This window comes from Oncorhynchus clarkii, chromosome 17 (assembly GCF_045791955.1).
Source record: "Oncorhynchus clarkii lewisi isolate Uvic-CL-2024 chromosome 17, UVic_Ocla_1.0, whole genome shotgun sequence".
Classification (NCBI taxonomy): domain Eukaryota; kingdom Metazoa; phylum Chordata; class Actinopteri; order Salmoniformes; family Salmonidae; genus Oncorhynchus; species Oncorhynchus clarkii.
Window position 1 is genome coordinate 42,366,335 of NC_092163.1, and position 21,862 is coordinate 42,388,196.

The 21,862-nt window shown below is 44.1% G+C and overlaps 1 pseudogene; it reads right to left on the reverse strand.

The window, feature by feature from the left end:
• Window positions 1–905: 905 nt before the first annotated feature.
• LOC139369435 (sodium- and chloride-dependent neutral and basic amino acid transporter B(0+)-like) lies at window positions 906–21,862 on the reverse strand (annotated as a pseudogene).

Genomic DNA, 21,862 nt, shown 5'->3' on the forward strand with positions numbered 1-21,862 from the left:
AGTTCAAGAAAGAGTTAAGAAAATATTTATAAAGTTAAAAGTAACACAATAAAATAATAACTTGGCTATAAAAAAGGGGTACCGGTACCGAGTCAATTTGCAGGGTTCCTGGTTACTGGTACTGTCAAGATAATTTGCTCATGTAGGTAGGGGTAAAGGGGGGTCAATGTAAATAGTCCATGGTGGCCATTTGATTAATTATTCAGCAGTCTTATGGCTTGGGGGTAGAAGCTGTTAAAGAACCTTTTGGACCTAGACTTGGCGCTCCGGTACCGCTTGCCATGCGGTAGCAGAGAGAACAGTCTATGACTAGGGTGGCTGGAGTCTTTGACAATTTCTTGGGCTTTTCTCTGACACCGCCTAGTCTGCAGGTCCTGGATGGCAGAAAGCTTGACCCCTGTGATGTACTGGGATGTATGCACTACCCTCAGTAGCGCGTTACGGTCAAATGCCGAGCAGTTGCCATACCAGGCAGTGATGCAACCGGTCAAGATGCTCTCGATGGTGCAGCTGTAGAACTTTTTGAGGATCTGGGGACCTATTCCAAATCTTTTCAGTCTCCTGAGGGGGAAAATGTGTTGTCGCTCGCTCTTCATGACTGTCTTGGTGTGTTTGGACCATGATAGTTTGTTGGTGATGTGGACACCAAGGAACTTGAAACTCTCAACCCGCTCCACTACAGCCCCGTCAATGTTAATGGAGGCCTGTTCGCTATGCCTTTTCCTGTAGTCCATGATCAGCTCCTTTGTCTTACTCACATTAAGGGAGAGGGTGTTGTCCTGGCACCACACTGCCAGGTCTCTGACTTCCTACTTATAGGCTGTCTCATCGTTGTCGGTTATCAGGCCTACCGCTGTTGTGTCGTCAGCAAAATTAATGATGGCATTAGAGTCGTGTTTGGCCACTCAGTCGTAGGTGAACAGGGAGTACAGGAGGGAACTAAGCATGCAACCCTGAGGGGACCAAGTGTTGAGGATCAGCATGGAAGACGTGTTTTTGGCTTCCCTTACCACCCTTACCACCTGGGGGTGGCAAATCTGGAAGTCCAGGATCCAGTTGCAAAGGAAGGTGTATAGTCCCAGGGTCCTTAGCTTAGTAATGAGCTTTGTGGGCACTATGGTGTTGAACGCTGAGCTGTAGTCAATGAACAGCATTCTCACATAGGTGTACCTTTTGTCCAAGTGGGAAAGGGCAGTGCGGAGTGCGATTGATTACGCGATCTGTGGATCTGTTGGGGCGGTATGTGAATTAGAGTGGGTTTAGGCCAGTGATAGTTAATTGTATTGTTAACAAATGACAAGAACATTATATGTGTGTGAATGAAATTCAGATAATGAGTGGAATATTTTGTTATAAACTCAGCAAAAAAAAAGTGTGTGTATTTTCAGCAAACTTAACATGTGTAAATATTTGTATGAACATAACAATATTCAACAACTGAGACATAAACTGAACAAGTTCCACAGACATGGGACTAACAGAAATGAAATAATGTGTCCCTGAACAAAGTGGGGGTCAAAATCAAAAGTGACGGTCAGTATCTGGTGTGGCCACCAGCTGCATTAAGTACTATAGTGCATTTCCTCCTTATGGACTGCACCAGATTTGCCAGTTCTTGCTGTGAGATGTTACCCCAGTCTTCCACCAAGGCGCCTGCAAGTTCCCTCCGATCCAACAGGTCCCAGACGTGCCCAATGGGATTGAGATCCGGGCTCTTCGCTGGCCATGGCAGAACACTGACATTCCTGTCTTGCAGGAAATCACGCAGAGAACGAGCAGTATGGCTAGTGGCATTGTCATGCTGGAGGGTCATGTCAGGATGAGCCTGCAGGAAGGGTACCACATGAGGAAGGAGGATGTCTTCCCTGTAACGCACAGCGTTGAGATTGCCTGCAATGACAACAAGCTCAGTCCGATGATGCTGTGGCACACTTCCCCAGACCATGACGGACCCTCCACCTCCAAATTGATCCCGCTTCAGAGTACAGGCCTCGGTGTAACGCTCATTCCTTCGACGATAAACGCAAATCCGACCATCACCCCTGGTGAGACAAAACCTTGACTCGTCAGCGAAGAGCACTTTTTGCCAGTCCTGTCTGGTCCAGCGACGGTGGGTTTGTGCCCATAGGTAACGTTGTTGCCGATGATGTCTGGTGAGGACCTGCCTTACAACAGGCCTACAAGCCCTCAGTCCAGCCACTCTCAGCCTATTGCGGACAGTCTGAGCACTGATGGAGGGATTCCTCGTTCCTTGTGTAACTCGGGCAGTTGTTGTTGTCATCCTGTACCTGTCCCACAAGTATGACGTTTGGATGTACCGACCCTTTGCAGGTGTTGTTACACATGGTCTGCTACTGCGAGGATGATCAGCTGTCCATGCTGTCTCCCTGTAGCGCTGTCTTAGGCATCTCACAGTACAGACATCGCAATTTATTGCCCTGGCCACATCTGCAGTCCTCATGCCTCCTTGCAGCATGCCTAAGGCACGTTCACACAGATGAGCAGGGACCCTGGACATCTTTCTTTTGGTGTTTTTCAGTCAGTAGAAAGGCCTCTTTACTGTCCTAAATGTTCATAACTGTGACCTTAATTGCCTACCGTCCGTAAGCTGTGTCTTAACGACCATTCCACAGGTGCATGTTCATTAATTGTTTATAGTTCATTGAACAAGCATGGGAAACAGTGTTTATACCCTTTACAATAAAGATCTGTGAAGTTATTTGGATTTTGAGAATTATCATTGAAAGACAGGGTCCTGAAAAAGAGACGTTTCTTTTTGTGCAGAGTTTATATAACTCAGGTAATTTAAGCAATTTAACACTTGAGAAATAAAGCACGAGGGGGTGTGGCATTTAAGTGATAATTCCCTCGAAGCCGGTGTTTGGAGGATATATTGATACGGGTGTTAGGCCCAAGACGAAGCCGGGTTACCAACATATTCAAATAATGATTGACATATTTTAACTCGGGGATCGAGCGACGCAGCAGACTATGGCACTGCATCACAGTGCTGGAGGCGTCACTACAGACCCGGGTTCGATCCCGGGCTGTGTCACAACCAGGAGTCCCATAGGGCGGCACACAATTGGTTAAGTGAGGGTTTGGCCGGGTTAGGCCGTTATTGTACATTTAAATTTGCTCTTAACTGACTTGCCTGGTTAAATTAAGATAAATAAAAAACACTATTTAGATGAATTTATTCATACTACTTCATCCTTCCATGAGATATAGTCCTGACATGAATCTAAGATTGCTACCCAAGTTGGCTAGTCGTTCGTTCTATCGGTTCAGTTGCCAGAGATGGGACAAAGTCGTTAATTATTTTTGTTCTGTATCTATGAACTGGTCACATCATACAGTGCAGCCAGAATAAGAGCAAAGTAGCTGCACTTGTGTTTGTTTAAGCTGTTTTCTAGTGACATTTATTTGGATACATCCATAACAATGAGCAAATGATGCGCGATTTCGCCTGGCATAGAAAATGTGCTCTCTCCTCAGGACACTTGTTCAGAGGAGCTAGCCAACAGCACAGCTAACACAATCACTTCAAACTGAAGCTGGAAAGACTGCAAACTAGCTACATTTCGTTTGGTTTTACCTGTTTTCTATTGACATTTCTTTGTTTAAATCCATAAAAATAATGCCAGCTGATTCATGATTTTGAATGGCTGAGAAAAGCTGTCTGCCTGTCTGTCTTGTCCCGACTCCTGACACATTCATTACTATGGGACAGCTGGAGATTGAAAGTCTATGTGTTTTTTATAGTGGAGATCAAGTTTATAATTCAACACGGAGTGCCTGTACACAGCCCATAGCTGTGGTGTACTGGCCATATACAACAAACACTTGAGGTGTCTTATTGCTATTATAAACTGGTTACCAACATAATTAGAACAGTACAAATAAATATTTTGGCATACCTGTGGCATACGGTCTGACATAACACAGCTTTCATCCAATAAGTATTCAGGGCTTGAACCACCCAGTTTATAGTACGCTACAATTCCAAATGGTAGCACATGAGTGACTCTTGCCACTTTGTCCTATTGAAGAACACTGGCAGATGGAGAATGATGATGTAGTGCAGCCACATCCATATATGACTTGATTACCTTGAGCACAGCACTTAACCCTAATTGCTTCTGTACGTCTTTCTGGATAAGAGTGTCTGCTAAATGACTCAAATGGAAATGGAAACATAAATTGATGTCAATTTGATACATTTATGAGTTATAAAATATAGAAATGTACAGTGTTCATGCCCAGACGCGGCATGCATACATTAGCCCTTGATCAACACTATAGTTTCGGTCCCCCAACCAACACCTTTCACAACATGTCGCACACAGACACACGGAACCCCTCCTAAATAACCCATCACATCCAGACTCAATAATCAGAACAGTGGGGTATGATATTTACATACAAATCGTGGTAAATAAATTCAAAACATGAGGATGTGATATTCACATCCTTATGGGAAGTCACATGGGTGAGATATTTGCATCCTATTGTGAAGCCCCGGCCACTCAGAACAATGGATGTGAAATATACATCTTGGTATGACCTCCCACCCCCTAATAAATCACAAGATTTGTCAACCAAGCATTTTTAGAGTTGAACTGTACAGACCCACATCACCAGCCTATCCCCACCAATACACCAATACACACAAATACACAGACCTCCATCCTGACTAGCCCATCACAACTTCAAGCATTCTCACTTAAGAAATGTGGACAAAGGAGTATAAGTGTTATGCCAAGACATGGAACCCTCATCCTAACTAACCCATCACATCAACCCCTATGGTGTCACCATAGGCCCCAATACAATAGCCCCTTGATCAACACAATAGTCTCTGTCACCCCACCTACACATTTCACAACATGTCTGCACATAGACACTAGCACCCCTCCTCACATCCACAATACTGTAATCAGAACAGTGGGGTGTGATGTTTATATAGAACATGTGGTAATGCCCCATCCACTCAGAACAATGGGTATGATATTTACTACATCCTGGTGTGAAATCACACCTGGTTGTGATATTCAAATCATAGAGAGAAGTCCCGCCCCCCTCATAAATCAACGAGGTGTGAAAGATAGTTAGACAGGAGCCACCCTACTCATAGGCATAAACTTAGGAGCAACTGCATTAGGACTTAACCAGACTTTGGAGTAGACAGATGCAATCTCTGAACAGGAAGAGTGTACTGATCCCCAACGCGCTTGGCCGACGCAAAGGTCATGAGCAGGGCAGTGTTGTAGGAAAGGACTTTCAGGTCCACAGACTCCAATGGTTCAAACGGAGGCTCATACAAAGCGTCCATGACCAACGGCAGGTCCCAGGTCGGTGTCATACGCCTAGACTCTATGGTCCGGGCCTTTCAGGAACCACACCACCAGAGGATGAGAACCCAGGGTAGAGCCATCCCTACATTAAACGCCAAAATGGCTGCCATAAAAATCTTCAACCTTCATGGGTGCCAAATCCTCACGTGCGCCTGGGACAATACATCAGGAAGAAACGGAACCAACCAGGCGGATTATCTCCGGGAACCAGGGTTGTCTGGGCCCGATCCCATATCTCAGCTCCAACCGAGGGGTGCAGTCTCCACTCCATAGAGATAGGACAACCTGGAAAGTTGATCGCACACACGTTGAGCGATTTTTTATTTTATTTATAAAATTTTTTATTTCACCTTTATTTAACCAGGAAGGCAGGTTGAGAACAAGTTCTCATTTACAACGGCGACCTGGCCAAGATAAAGCAAAGCAGTGTGACACAGACAACAACACAGAGTTACACGTGGAGTGAACAATAAACAAGCCAATAACACAATAAACAAGTCAATGACACAGTAGAAAAAAAAAGTCTATATACAGTGTGTGCAAAAGGCATGAGGAGGTAGGCAATAAACATGCCATAGGAGCGAAAAATTACAATTTAGCAGATTAACACTGGAGTGATAAATGAGCAGATGATGATGTGCAAGTAGAGATACTGGTGTGCAAAAGAGCAGCAAAGTAAATAAAATAAAAACAGTATGGGGAGGAGGTAGGTAGATTGGGTGGGCTATTTACAGATGGACTATATACTATATACATATATACTGTATACATATATATAGCGATCGGTTAGCTGCTCATATAGTTGATGTTTAAAGTTGGTGAGGGAAATAAAAGTCTCCAACTTCAGCGATTTTTGCAATTCGTTCCAGTCACTGGCAGCAAAGAACTGGAAGGAAAGGCGACCAAATGAGATGTTGGCTTTGGGGATGATCAGTGAGATATAACTGCTGGAATGTGTGCTACGGGTGAGTGTTGTTATCGTGACCAGTGAAATGAGATAAGGCAGAGTTTTACCTAGCATAGACTTATAGATGACCTGGAGCCAGTGGGTCTGGCGACAAATATGTAGCTAGGGCCAGCCGACTAGAGCATACAGGTTGCAGAGGTGGGTGGTATAAGGTGATTTGGTAACAAATCGAGGATCGATAGGATAGTCAGTTTTACTAGGGTAAGTTTGGAAGCATGAGTGGAGGCTTTGTTGCGAAATAGAACGCCGATTCTACATTTGATTTTGGATTGCAGATGTTTAATATGAGCCTGGAAGGAGAGTTTACAGTCTAACCAGACACCTAGGTATTTATAGTTAGGTATCACCCAGAATTTATAGTTATGTACCACCCGTCCAGGGTGGTAATGCCACTCGGGCGGGTGCAGGCAGCGAACGGTTGAAAAGCATGCATTTGATTTTACTAGCGTTTAAAAGAAGTTGGAGGCCACGGAAAGAGTGTTGTATGGTATTGAAGCTCATTTGGAGGTTAGTTAGCACAGTGTCCAAGGAAGGGCCCGATGTATACAGAATAGTGTCGTCTGTGTAGAGGTGGATCAGGGAATCGCCCGCAGCAAGAGCAACATCAGTGATAAATACTAAATAAAGAGCCAGCCCGAGAATTGAACCCTGTGGTACCCCCATAGAGACTGCCAGAGGTTCGGACAACATGCCCTCCGATTTGACACACTGAACTCTGTCTGCAAAGTAGTTGGTGAACCAGGCGAGGCAGTCATTAGAAAAACCAAGGCTATTGAGTCTGCCAATAAGATTACGGTGATTGACAGAGTCGAAAGCCTTGGCCAGGTCGATGAAGACAGCTGCACAGTACTGTCTTTTATCGATGGCGGTTATGATATCGTTTAGTACCTTGAGCATGGCTGAGGTGCATTCGTGACTGGCTCGGAAACCGGATTGCACAGCGGAGAAGGTATGGTGGGATTCGAAATGGTCAGTGATCTGTTTATTAACTTGGCTTTCAAAGACTTTAGATAGGCAGGGCAGGATGGATATAGGTCTGTAACAGTTTGGGTCTAGGGTGTCACCCTCTTTGAAGAGGGGGATGACCGCGGCAGCTTTCCAATCTTTAGGGATCTCGGACGATACGAAAGAGAGGTTGAACAGGCTGGTAATAGGGGTTGCAACAATGGCGGCGGATAGTTTTAGAAAGAGAGGGTCCAGGTTTTGCAACTCTTTCAGAACATCTGCTGACTGGATTTGGTTGAAGGAGAAGCTGGGGAGGCTTGGGCGAGTAGCTGCGGGGGGGCAGAGCTGTTGGCCGGGGTTGGAGTAGCCAGGAGGAAGGCATGGCCAGCCGTTGAGAAATGCTTATTGAAATGTTCGATTATCATGGATTTATCAGTGGTGACAGTGTTACCTAGCCTCAGTGCAGTGGGCAGCTGGGAGGAGGTGCTCTTGTTCTTCATGGACTTTACAGTGTCCCAAAATGTTTTGGAGTTAGAGCTACAGGATGCGAATTTCTGCTTGAAAAAGCTAGCCTTTGCTTTCCTGACTGACTGCGTGTATTGGTTCCTGACCTCCCTGAAAAGTTGCATATCGCGTGGACTATTCAATGCTATTGCTGTCTGCCACAGGATTTTTTTGTGCTGGTCAAGGGCAGTCAGGTCTGGAGTGAACCAAGGGCTATATCCTATCCTGGACTTGCGTGTTATAAACAAGATCTGGGAAGATACGTTGCCCTGAGTAACAGGGAATTCACACCGCTCCACACAAGCAGCACCCTACACAGGGCAATGTCCCCAATCACTGCCCTGGGGCTTTGGTATATTTTTTTAAACCAGAAGAAAAAGTCCCTCCTACCATCCCTCTAACACCACTTCCAGCAGTGTCTGGTCCCCTATCCAGGGACCAATCAGGACCAACCCTGCTTAGTTTCAGAGGCAAGCCAGCAATGGGATGCAGGGTGGTATGCTGCTGGCACCTGGTTTCTTGACTCCGCCACGACCAGCCAATCGCCCAGAGAGGCCAATACTCGGATCCCCTGGCACCACACCGGTCACAAAGCCGCTTCCACCACTATAGAAAAGGTGCAGGCAATAGGGAGATGGTGAGGACGTATAGCTCATCAAAATATGTTTCCTTCAGATCTATGGACATGAACCAATAGCGGGTGAAGTGTGAATGTTTTGAGTTTTTTTTTTATAACATGCAAGTCCAGGATAGGATGAAACGTTAAATCACTCTTGAGAACTAAGAAGTACCAGCTGTACCAACAGCTCTGTACTTCTGACACGGGGACCAACTGAATACCCTACTTTTGAAGGAGAGAGGAAATCTCCTCTCTCAAGACAGACGCTAGGACCTTGGGGATCCAATGATGTAATGACACCACAAAAATGAGGAGGAAGCACAGCAAACTGCAGACCCTACCCCCTTGTCACAGTTTTCATCACCCAGGGTGAAACTCTGCATGCCCCTCACTGGATTTTGTTATGCTTGTTTTCATATCCACCACTCTTGACAATCGTGTGTCCGAATGTGGGGAAGGAACTGTGCATTCTGATACCAGGCAAACACCAGCTACGGGGACCTCTGCAACCAGTCATTTGCCCCCATTGACTGAGACACTTGGGAGCACTATTAGAACAGTAAATGCTTGGGGATGAAGGCCCAGAGCCGTACAAACTTGTTGGCAAAACTGGCGCATCCAAGTACATCTGCCTGTCCGTCTCAGTAATCCCGAGAACCGGCGCTGTTTACTCTGAAACACCATGCTAGGATTATCCCCCTTTTTAGCCTCTGGAGCTAAGTAACTCACAACTCATCGGCAAAGTCTTTAAACAGGGGTAAGTGACACTTCAAAGTTGCAGGGACAAGAGGTAAATACCTCCCCCAAACCTGGAGTAACTCCAAATCCTCCATAGCCAATCAGGGATAGTACATCATCCCTGGAATCCGGAACTAACAGAGAAACACTCCAGGCAACAGGACAGCACTCATGAGTATCTTTAATTTAACACATGCCCTAGGCAGGGTTTGAGATTCAAACACAAATGTTATCCAAGCAAGGAAGCGTTAGCTACACAAGCAGAGCAGAAAGTAGTTAGCTTTTTAGCAAACACAAAAACTCATGCGAAGACCCAAAACCCGCAACATCTAGGGGGACTAGTACTTTCTCCCCATTAACAGATAGTTAAGCCGGAGCCGAACCTTGTAGCCTTTGTGTGCTTAAAAAGTTTGCAAATTGCGTGACATGTTCTTCCTTCAAGCGAGCTGAAGAGTGAAGAATTGAGGAAATGGATGCCGAGGGCGGGCTAGGCATCCATTGACCTGCTGGGCGTGATCTTAGTTTGCTTCAAGTGAATAGGATTGGTCGTTGATTCCCCATAGTATGTACTACTTCAACTTCATGTAAAATCTGTGGTTTTATGAATTAAAATATTAAAAAACAGACAAGACCACAGTACAAAGTGAAACTAAGAATTCATAATTAAATAATTAATAAGTAAATCACAATCAATCATAATGATGACACCACACATATGACATACACACTCCCTTACATATTTATTTGGACAGTAAAAGTATATTTTAATTTGGCTCTACAATCAAATGTTTTACATGAGGCAACAGTAAAGAATGTCTCATTTTATTTTAGCGGAGTATTTTCATACATATCAGTTTTGCTGTTTAAAAATGAAATCACTTTATGTATCTAGTCCACCCTTTTGAAGATGTCAAGTATTTGGAGAAATGTACTAAAGTAGTCAACTTTTGTAGTCAAAACTTTCTTACTCATCATTAATCACTATTAATGATGGTATAATTAATGTAGAAGTGTTCAGAAACATATTCTATTCTTATTTACAATAAAGGTTACTCCAAACTGGCACAATACATTACTTAGCATTAATTTATATTGGGCACAACATCATGAAACACAACCAAAACGAACTGCAAATGCATCCAACAAGGTTGGAGAGAGCGGCAAGTTACTCACTTGTACATGCAGGATAAATATAGGCACCCCTTATTTGACCTTTTGAGTATCACAAGCTTGATGTAGTCATTGCGTGCTCGGAATATGGGACTCTTAAATAAATTACAAATTATGTAATGACACCCTCAAATGAGGGGACTTGATACATTAAGTGTATTAATAAATAAACGGTAAAACAGATATGTATGAAAATACCTTCAAAAAGAAGGTGGCATTCTGTGACATAGCAGCTTCACTGTCCAACTAAATACATAGGGGAGTGTACGTATAAATGTTTTTAAAATCTTATTAAAATTGGTGATAGCATATTTACATTTTAGTCATTTAGCAGATTCTCCTATCCAGAGTGACTTACATGAGCAATTAGGGTTAAATCAAATAAAATTGTATTTGTCACATACACATGTGTTAGCAGATGTTAATGCGAGTGTTGCGAAATGCTTGTTGCCTTAATCAAGGGCACAATGACAGATTTGTCATCTAGTGCACACACGCGCACGCAGACACGCACAAATGCACACACATACAGCTGGTGGCACCTTAATTGGGGAGGACGGGCTCGTGGTAATGACTGGATCGGAAGGAGTGGAATGGTATCAAATACATCAAACACATGGTTTGATGCCATTCCATTCTCTCCGTTTCAGCCAGTATTATGAGCCGTCCTCCTCAGCAGCTTCCACTGACACACACACACACACACACACACACACACACACACACACACACAGAGACACACACACGTACTGTAATGGATGCACACCCACTTCAAACACTTGGAGACACACAGACGGAGACTTTAGATGCTAGATCCTTAAAAAAGGATTCTGACAATTGCAGGAGGAGTTCCAAACACTCTCAGATGTCCTAAGGATCCACATCTCTGCCAACCACACCCACCTGCCAGGGGTTTCCTTGGAAGGTGAGTATTTTCCAGACAGCGAGGAGGGGGATCCAGATGAGACCGAAGGCGATCATACACCATCCTAGAGCCACGCCCCATGCAGGGTACTGCACCGTACTGAATGTCAACAACGACCACACCAGGATCATCTACACATCAACAACAACAACATACACACACAAACAAGAGTTGGAGAGTGTGGGTGCGTCTGTTAGAGAAAGAAAGGGGTTAGAGAAATGAGGACCATTGAACAGAGAGCCAGGTAGGATATAATCTAAGTTCTAAAGAGAAAGACAGAGACAGAGGCAAAGAGCGAGAACTCACAATGATGATGGCGGGGGAGATGAAGAACCAACAAGCTCTCCACCAGAACCAGAAGAGAGAGCTCCTCATCCCAATCATCATCTCTATGTCCTTAATGAAACAATTTCCTCCTACACACAAACACATAATACATGTCACAGAATATGTACAGTGGGGCAAAAAAGTATTTAGTCAGCCACCAATTGTGCAAGTTCTCCCACTTAAAAAGATGAGAGAGGCCTGTAATATTCATCATAGGTACACTTCAACTATGACAGACAAATTGAGAGAAAAAAAATCCAGAAAATCACATTGTAGGATTTTTAATGAATTCATTTGCAAATTATGGTGGAAAATAAGTAAGAAAATAAGTTAAAAAACAACAACTTGTCAATAATCAACAGACTGGCTTTCTTGATGTTTATAGTATTCTCTCTGGTGTGCAATCTGGTTTCTGCTCAGGTTATGGATGTGTCACTGCAATCTTAAAGGTCCTCAACGATGTCACCATTGCCCTTGATTCTAAGCAATGTTGTGCTGCTATTTTTATTGACTTGGCCAAAGCCTTTGATATGGTAGACCATTCCATTATTGTGGGCCGGCTAAGGAATATTGGTGTCTCTGAGGGGTCATTGGCCTGGTTTGCTAAATTCCTCTTTCATAGAGTACGGTGTATAAAGTCAGAAAATCTTATGTCTCAGCCACTGTCTGTCACCAAAGGAGTATCCCAAGGCTCAGTCCTAGGCCCCACACTCTTCTCAATTTACATCAACAACATAGCTCAGGCAGTAGGAAGCTCTCTCATCGGTTTATATACTCAGCTGTCCCCTTCCCAGATGTTGTGTTAAATGCACTACAACAAATATTTCTTAGTATCCAACAAGCTTTCTCTACCCTTAACCCTGTTCTGAACTCCTCCAAAACAAAGGTCATGTGGTTTGGTAAGAAGAATTCCCCTCTCTTCACAGGTGTGATTACTACCTCTGAGGGTTTAAAGCTTGAGGTAGTCACCTCATACAATTACTTGGGAGTATGGCTAGACAGTACGCTGTCCTTCTCTCAGCATGCATCAAAGCTGCAGGCTAAAGTTAACTTCTTATGGGCAGGTGGGATGGTAGCGTCCCACCTGGCCAACATCCGGTGAAATTGCAGAGCATGAAATTCAAACTACAGAATTATAAATATTTAACTTTCATAAAATCACAAATGTAATACATCAAAATAAAGCCTAACTTCTTGTTAATCCAGCCGCTCTGTCAGATTTCAAAAAAGGCATTATGGCGAAAGCACACCATGCGATTATCTGAGGACAGCACCCCGCATACAAAAGCATTAAAAAAAAAAACATTTCAACCAGGCAGGTGCGCCACGAAAGTCAGATATAGCGATATAATACATGCCTTACCTTTGATGATCTTCTTCTGTTGGCACTCCAAAAGGTCCTAGATACATAAAAAATGGCCCTTTACTTCGATAATGTCCTTCTTTATATCCATAAAAACTCAGTTTAGGGAGCGCGCTTCAGTCAATAATCCACCCAGTTTCCCTTCATCAAAATGCATACAAAATGAATCCCAAACGTTAATAATAACCTTTTCCAAACAAGTCAAACAATGTTTATAATCAAACCTTAGGTACACTAATACGTAAATAAATGATACAATTTAAGACGGAGAATCATTATTGTCTTTACTGGAGAAAAATACCAAAGCACACGCTCTCATGCACACACTTGGAAACACTACAGCCAAAATGGGAGCCACCTAGAAAAACGACAATTTCTTGCTAATTTTTCCAAATACTAGCATGAAACTCTTTCTAAAGACTGTTGCCATCTAGTGGAAGCCCTAGGAACTGCAATCTTGGAGGATTTCGCCTTATAATAAAAGTGACAGCCATTGAAAACAGTGGTAGGCTGAATTTTGTTTTGTTTTCTGGGATGGTTTGTCCTCGGAGTTTCATCTGCCATATCAGTTCTGTTATAGACATAATTTTAACAGTTTTAGAAACTGTCGAGTGTTTTCTATTCAAACCCACCAATTATATGCATATCCTAGCTTCTGGGCCTGAGTAACAGGCAGTTTACTTTGGGAACGCTTTTCATCCGGACGTGAATATACTGCCCCCTACCCAAGGGAGGTTAAATCTAGACTTGGTTTCCTCTATTGTAATCGCTCCTCTTTCACCCCAGCTGCCAAGCTAACCCTGATTCAGATGACCATCCTACCCATGCTAGATTACGGAGACATATCTTATAGATCAGCAGGTAAGGGTGCTCTCGAGCGGCTAGATGTCCTTTACCATTCGGCCTTCAGATTTGCCACCAATACTCTTTATATGACACTGCACTCTATACTCCTCTGTAAACTGATCATCTCTGTATACCTGTCGCAAGTCCCACTGATTGATGCTTATTTATAAACCCTCTTAGGCTTCACTCCCCCTATCTGAGATATCTACTGCAGCCCTCATCCTCCACATACAACACCCGTTCTGTCAGTCACATTCTGTTAAAGATTCCAGTCACATTCGCTCGTCTTTTCAGTTCGCTGCAGCTAGCGACTGGAACGAGCTCCAACAACCACTCAACTGGACAGTTTTATATAAGTCTCTTAATTCAAAGACAATCATGGACACTTACTGACAGTTGTGGCTGCTTTGCATGATGTATTGTTGTCTCTACCTTCTTGCCAAATGTGCTGTTGTCTGTGCCCAATAATATTTGTACCATGTTTTGTGCTGCTACCATGTTGTGTTGCTACCATGTTGTTGTCATATTGTGTCGCTACCATGCTGTGTTGTCATGTGTTGCTGCCTTGCTATGTTGTTATCTTAGGTCTCTCTTTATGTAGTGTTGTCTCTCTTGTCGTGATGTGTGTTTTGTCCTATATTGTCCTATATACTGTATCTTTTTTTTATACCAGCCTCCGTCCCCGCAGGAGGTCTTTTGCCTTTTGGAAGGCCGTCATTGTAAATAAGAATTTGTTCTTAACTGACTTGCCTAGTTAAATAAAGGTTAAATAAATACAATTTTTTTAAGTAATAGGGTGAATGCACTTAACTACAAAATAATAGAAACACTTCAGTAATAAGGGATACAAATTATATTGAAAGCAGGTGCATCCACACAGGAGTGGTTCCTGAGCTAGTTAAGCAATTAACATCCCATGCTTAGGTCATGTATAAATAAGTTGGGCAGGCCATTATTTTTGCTACCATGGCTATGCCACTATAGGATGACAATGCCCACATCCACAGAGCACAAGTGGTCACTGAATTAGTTGATGAGCATGCCATATGTAAATCATAAGACATGGCCGTCTGTCAGCAGATCTCAACCCAATTGAACACTTATGGGAGATTCTGGAGAGGTGCCTGAGACAGCATTTTCCACCTCCATCAACAAAACATCAAATTTTGGAATTTCTCATGTTAGAATGGTGTCACATCCCTCCAACAGAGTGCCAGATAATTGTAGAATCTATGCCAAGGTGCGTTGAAGCTGTTTTGGCTCGTGGTGGCCCAATGCCCGAGCTGCCTAGCGATGGAAAGCCCGCCTGACGAGCTAAATACCTTTTATGCAAGCATCACTGAACCATGCATGAGAGCACCAGGCTGGTCATGGCTCACATCAACACAATCATCCTAGACACCCTTGACCCCTAAAGTCTAGAACCAACAGGACCCTGAACAGCTTCTACCCGCAAGCCATAAGACTGCAAAACATTTGTTTAGCTAAATAGCTAAACAAATGGCTAAATAGCTAAACAAATGGCTAAATAGCTAAACAAATGGCTAAATAGCTAAACAAATAGCTAAATAGCTAAACAAATGGCTAAATAGCTAAACAAATGGCTAAATAGCTAAACAAATGGCTAACCAGACCACCTCCATTCCCAGCTAACAATTCTAGGATGAGATAAAATACATTTAAAATAAAGTGTCCAGTTTTCCATTTGTTAGCGGAACATTCGAGCATGTTTGTGTTAAAGTTGGAATATTCCCTTAAAGCCAAACAGAATGGATCTCGAACGTGGTTATAATGTTCTCAGAATATACAACATGAATGTTCTATGTGTGTTTTATGGGATGTTGCAAGAACATTCATGTGTTCAGAGAATATTCCATCTGTAACGGTTTTCTTTAGGTGAAGTAGAGACGGAGCAAAATGCAGCGTGGTTGTTATTCATTGTACTTTAATAAAGAAACTGTACACGAATAAACTAACAAAACAACAAACGTGCGAAAACCTAAAACCGTCCTATCTGGTGCAAAACACAGAGACAGGAACAATCACCCACAAACACACAGTGAAACCCAGGCTACCTAAATATGGTTCCCAATCAGAGACAATGACTAACACCTGCCTCTGATTGAGAACCATATCAGGCCAGACATAGAAACAGACAAACAAGACATCCAACATAGAATGCCCACTCAGATCACACCCTGACCAACCAAAACATAGAAACATACAAAGCAAACTATGGCCAGGGTGTGACACCATCAATGTCCCACCAAACATATACAGAACATGGTTGCCATATTATCAGATTATACAGTATTAATGTTCTAGATGTGTTTCATGGAAATGTTGCAAGAATATTTCTGTGTATCAGTTGTCTGGCCGTCGCCAAGGAAACGTTCTCCAAAATGTTTAACTACGCATCATGCCTTGTTACTGTTGCCAAGCACATCAAGGCCCTGATTGGTGAACCACTGATCTGCCCACAGTTCTTTTCTTTGTTTAGCAAGTTTACGGATACTCACACACGTGATTTATACATGAATTATTATTGAACATGTCCTCACCTGGGATTTGCACTCAAATCTTCCTGCTCTGCCTCCATGTGTCACGCTTGTTAAAATCGATGGACCAAGGCGCAGGGTGATCGGAGTTCCACATCTTTATTAAAAGCGAAACTTCTCAACAAAAACAATATACAAGTAACAATACGTCAAGTAACGTAGTGCAACAAGCACATACACTAACAATATCTCACAAATGCAGGTGGAAACAGGGACACCTTATGTATGATCCCCAATTAGAGACAACGATAATCAGCTGCCTCTAATTGGGAACCATACTCAATCCCGAACATATAAATAAATCGACTGGAACACCCCTAGTCACGCCCTGACCTACAACACCATAGAGAACCAAGGGCTCTCTATGGTCAGGGCGTGACAGTACCCCCTCCAAAGTTGCGGACTCTGGCCGCAAAACCTGAAACCAAATGGGGAGGGTGGGGGTGACTAGTGTCGGTGGCGGCTCCGGTGGGGGGTCGTAGCCCCTGCCCAGACCCCGGATCCGGCCATGGCGTCGGGCTGAATGCCGTGCCAGGACTGGGCATCGGCGCAAAGGAAGGCTCCTGCCATGGAGCGGGACTGGACACTGTGCCTGGACTGGGCATCGGCGCAGAGGAAGGCTCCTGCCATGGAGCGGGCCTGGACACAGTGCCTGGACTGGGCACCGGCGCAGAGGAAGGCTTCGGCCTTGGAGCGGGACTGGACGGTGTGCCTGGACTGGGCACCGGCGCAGGTTGCACCGGACTGATGACACACTCCTCAGGACGAGTACGTGGACCGGCACAGGACACTCCGGGCTGGGGAGGCGCACTGGAGGCCTAGTGCGTGGAGCCGGCACAGGTGGCAACGGACTGTTAACACGCACTTCAGGGAGAGTACGCTGAGCTGGCACAGAACATGCCGGACTGGGGAGGCGCACTGGAGGCCAGATGCATGGAGTCGGCACAGGTTTCACCAGACTGCTGACAGGCTCTTCAGGTTGAATGTTGAGCAGACCACATCTGACATCTCTCCTCTCTCTCCCACTTCTCCATCGCCTCCCTGACTGTCTCTGGCTCTTCAGGGCGAGTTCGGGGAGCTGGCACAGATGGCACCAGACTGATGACCTGCTCTTCAGGGCGAGTGCGAGGAACCGGCACAGGACGTACCGGGCTGAGAAGTCGCACTGGAGGCCTGGTGCGTGGAGCTGGCGCAGATGGCACTGGACTGGTGTCATGCTCTTTAGTACGCCTGCGCTGCAGCATACTCCTCGCTACCACCTCTCTCCGGTATCTTTTATTGAATTCCTCCACCGACTCCCAAACAGGCTCTGGCACTCCCCGCTGCTCAGTCGACCACCCCATGTGTCCCCTCCAAAAAATCTTGGGGTTTCTGTGGCTCCGGCCCCCGGCGCTGTCGCTGTCCTTCCTGATTCTTCTGCGATTCTCTCCAAGGACGGGTCTCGCATCCTCCCCGGATTTCCTCCCAGGTCCAACTCACTTTATCCTCTCGAGCACGCTGCTTGGTCAATGATTGGTGGGATATTCTGTCACACTTGTTCAAATGGATGGACCAAGGCGCAGCGTGATCGGAGTTCCACATCTTTATTAAAAGTGAAACTTCTCAACAAAAACAATAAACAAGTAACAAACCGTGAAGTAACATAGTCCAACAAGCACATACACAAACAATATCCCACAAATGCAAGTGGGAACAGGGACACTTTAAGTATGCTCCCCAATTAGAGACAACGATAATCAGCTGCCTCTAATTGGGAACCATACTCAATCCCAAACATAGAAATTAATCGACTAGAACACCCCCTAGTCATGCCCTGACCTACAACACAATAGAGAACCAAGGGCTCTCTATGGTCAGGGCGTGACACCATGTCTGTGTCAGTTAATTTGACTATTGTATCATCATCAATTAGATTTAGTGATTTCAACAATTTAAGGGCTTTCTGTATAGTTGTCTAATGTCAATGGGGCATTTTAACCTGTTAAATGATACTCCTGAATCACTATATCTATACAAGTTTTTCTTGAGTGAAATTTTAACAGAGCGGAGATTTACTTAACTGTACATATCTTAATTTATAACTCTTGTTGCTGCAAATTTGTTGTGTATTCAAGGTTTTCAAAGGCTTCTAATGTCAGAATTGATTTGCCCTAACAAAAAAGTATTAATCCCTACAAAAGCTTTCCAATAATTACAATCCACATAATAATTCACATTTCCTGTTGCTGCAGGATTATTTTCCTGCTTTAGCAAACTGGCTCAAATTAAGATCCTACATCTTTCTGTAGCATATTTCAATTTACCGTAGATATAGAAGACTCCAATGAGCTACAGCAGAGCCGAGATCACTAGAACAAAGCCAGCACAGAACTAATCTATCAGAGTCACCCAGTATATCACTGCCTGGAGAGACACACACACACAGTTATCACACACATACACGCACAGACGCATGCACACACTCACAAATACACACACATATAGCATGAATGAATTTGCACTAAATGGTCAACAGCGAAGGAAATTGTGGGATCTAAGGACGTACTTCAGTTACGGTAACTAAGGACCTACCTGGGTTACGCACGGCAGGCCGAGCAGGAAGAGAATGGCACAGGGAGCCACATAGACGATGGAGTTTTTTTTATTTGAAGGTTTCAGGAAAGGCCTCCTGTAGGCAGGTGCAGATGACCTCTGAGGGAACAGAGGTCAAGAGTCAGAGGTCAGGGGTCATTGTCTAGGTCTAGTTGGTAGTGTGTCATGAAGAAGAAGAGGATGGACCAGAGAGGAGAGATGGACAGCTTGGACAGGGCATCAGGGTATGCAATAAATGCTAGGCCAAAACCTACACACACACACTCTGTTAGTTTTTTAGGTGGTTATCATGTCAGGTAAAGCTGAATACAGTACAGTGTTGTACTACTGACCTGCCTGGGCCACCTCTGATACAGGCTTTCCATAAACATGAGCCATGTGACCTAGGATGGAGAGGATGGCGAAGCCTGCAAACACACTGGTACCTATACGGTGACATTAGTTAATAAGGATCAAACACACTGTCAATGAAACACAATGAAACAACTGGAACTGTGTTCTTAAATGTATATTTCATAGTTTCTATGATGCAATTGGCATCAGTCTGTTGTGTGTGTGTGTTTTCCATACCACAGTTGGTGAGGCAGACGATCAGCGCATCCTTGAACACATTGTTGTGGAACTTGTTTTAAAAAGGACAAGGCTGTGACTGCACCCCACGCTATCGACAGCGAATCGAACATCTGTATCGCTGCATCCCTCCACACCTGCCACAGACACAGACAAAATCATAGATGACACAGTCAGCCTCAGTAACCTTTAACAGCAATCAGTTAGGCATTTTGAGTGAACAATCTATTTGCTACAAGGTATCAAAGTTTGACTTTGAAATTTGACGTTTGTTCATGTTTCTCCAAACATCTAAGGGTGAAGTTAAAGTAAACAATGGTTTTTGATGTTTAAGTTGAGACACTGTTACAGAACTCCACAAAAATGAAACCGAAAACACTTGAGTTGAGCTGGGGATTTACATCTCGTTAAGGGATGAGGTTTGGGGATAAGGTAAAAATAGGGTTAAGTTTAGGAATTAAATCAGAGCGATTAAGGGTTAAAGATAGGGAAAGGTATAAAAAAAAAAAAGGATTGCCTAGCACTGGGATTGAACGTGAAACCTTTGGCATTGGAGTGTGGCTTATACGCCCATTCATGTCCACAACACCATAGCAAGCTGCCAGCCTACTTGAATGCAATAGTGCTCCCCGACAATCCCAGACGTTCTTGGGACTTCAAACTAGGGTGATTTCCCTGCTCTGTGAGCAACATAACTAACTGGTAAACTAATACTGCCTCTCCAGCTGATCAGTGGCAGATATGGTGAGAGGAACCCTGACCTAGTGGGGTTAAAGGGTAGTGGTTTGTTCCTGAGTAGATATAAGTAGAAAGGTCATATGTGAGAGGTTAGTCCCTGACCTCTACCTCGCACAGTTTGGCGAGGTTGGACTGGGAGCCGATATGTAACTCTATGCCGTCTCTGGCACCCTCTAGTGTCACTCCACGGATCAGCAGGATCAGCAAGACCACATATGGAAACGTAGCGGTGAAATAAACAACCTAGGGACAGACACACAAACAATTATTAGACTGACAACATACACACACACATCAGAAAGACAGGACCAACTCACACACACAATGGATCTGGGTGATACAGACTTTTCCTGAGGACTTGATGCCTTTGTATAGGGCAGCAGCAATGAGCAGCCATCCCAGCAGCAGGCAGAGAGCCAGATGCCAGACCACCGGACCAGTCTCATCCAGACTACTAGATCTTTGTAAGGCCACCAGGCTGGGGAGGGACGTACAGACAGATAGACCACCTTACAGACTGGCTATATTGTAAAAAATCATGAAAACGAAAATTTGCTTTTTGGTCTTAATTTAAGGTTTGGGTTAGGCCTTAGGGTTAGCAGTGTGGTTAAGGTTAGGGTTAGGTATACAATCGAATTGTATGACTTTGTGGCTGTGTCAACTATTGACCACTCTGTAGAGCTGCCTCCAGAACAAGATTCATGGTGAAAAACACTAACCTGTCTTACAGACAGGCTCAGCTTACCCACTGCATTACAGGCAACCTGGCATTCAACACAACCTGTGCTCCCACTGAAATATTTTCGACTGCGAGCAAAAATTAAATAGAATTGAGGTGTGTGTGTGTGTGGGGGGGGGTTTGAAACTCACTCCCAGTACTGTTCGCTGGGACTCTGTACTGGAATGCTGATATTTCCCTCTGGGCAGGTCCCATTCTCCCACAGCGTTATGTTGGCTGTAAGTACTGGCACACTCCAATTGGAAACTCTTGTAACATTGCACACTTCTGTAGAGGTCAGAACTCATTGGTCAAAGTGGTAGAGTTACTGGGCACTCTTTCCTGGTTCACCTGGGTCATGTTCATTAAAGCACACAATGGAAAATGTTTTTACATGTTTAGCAATGTAAAATTGAAAATACTGGACAAGTCCAGGTTTTCTTCTGTTTGGAGCCTAGTTTACACGATGGAAGAGTAAAAACTGCACAACATGGACACTTCCCCACATCTTTAGATGTGATGCTACATTATAAAACAGGTACCTCTAGGTGTGAGGCTACAGTTGCTGTTGGACCAGTAGAAACAGTCGCTCCATGGCAGAGGGGACTTGAAGGATGCAAACATGTAGTAGAGACCGTGGGCAATGATGACATTATAGTAGATGGCTACTAACGTACTGACCAAAACCATGGCTACACACACACCTGAAGAGGAGAGGGAGAGGGATGAAGGGTTCAAAATAATTGCTGTTTGATTATTATCAAGGAGGATTCTTCAATATTTGAATCTGAATTTCACTTCACTTCCTGCATAGATTTAATTGAGGTGAATTGTCCCTATCCCTGATAGCAAAGTCACTTCACTGACAAAACATGCAGGTCTGTGAAGTTCCATCTTTACCACATACTGATTCAGTCAGAACCAT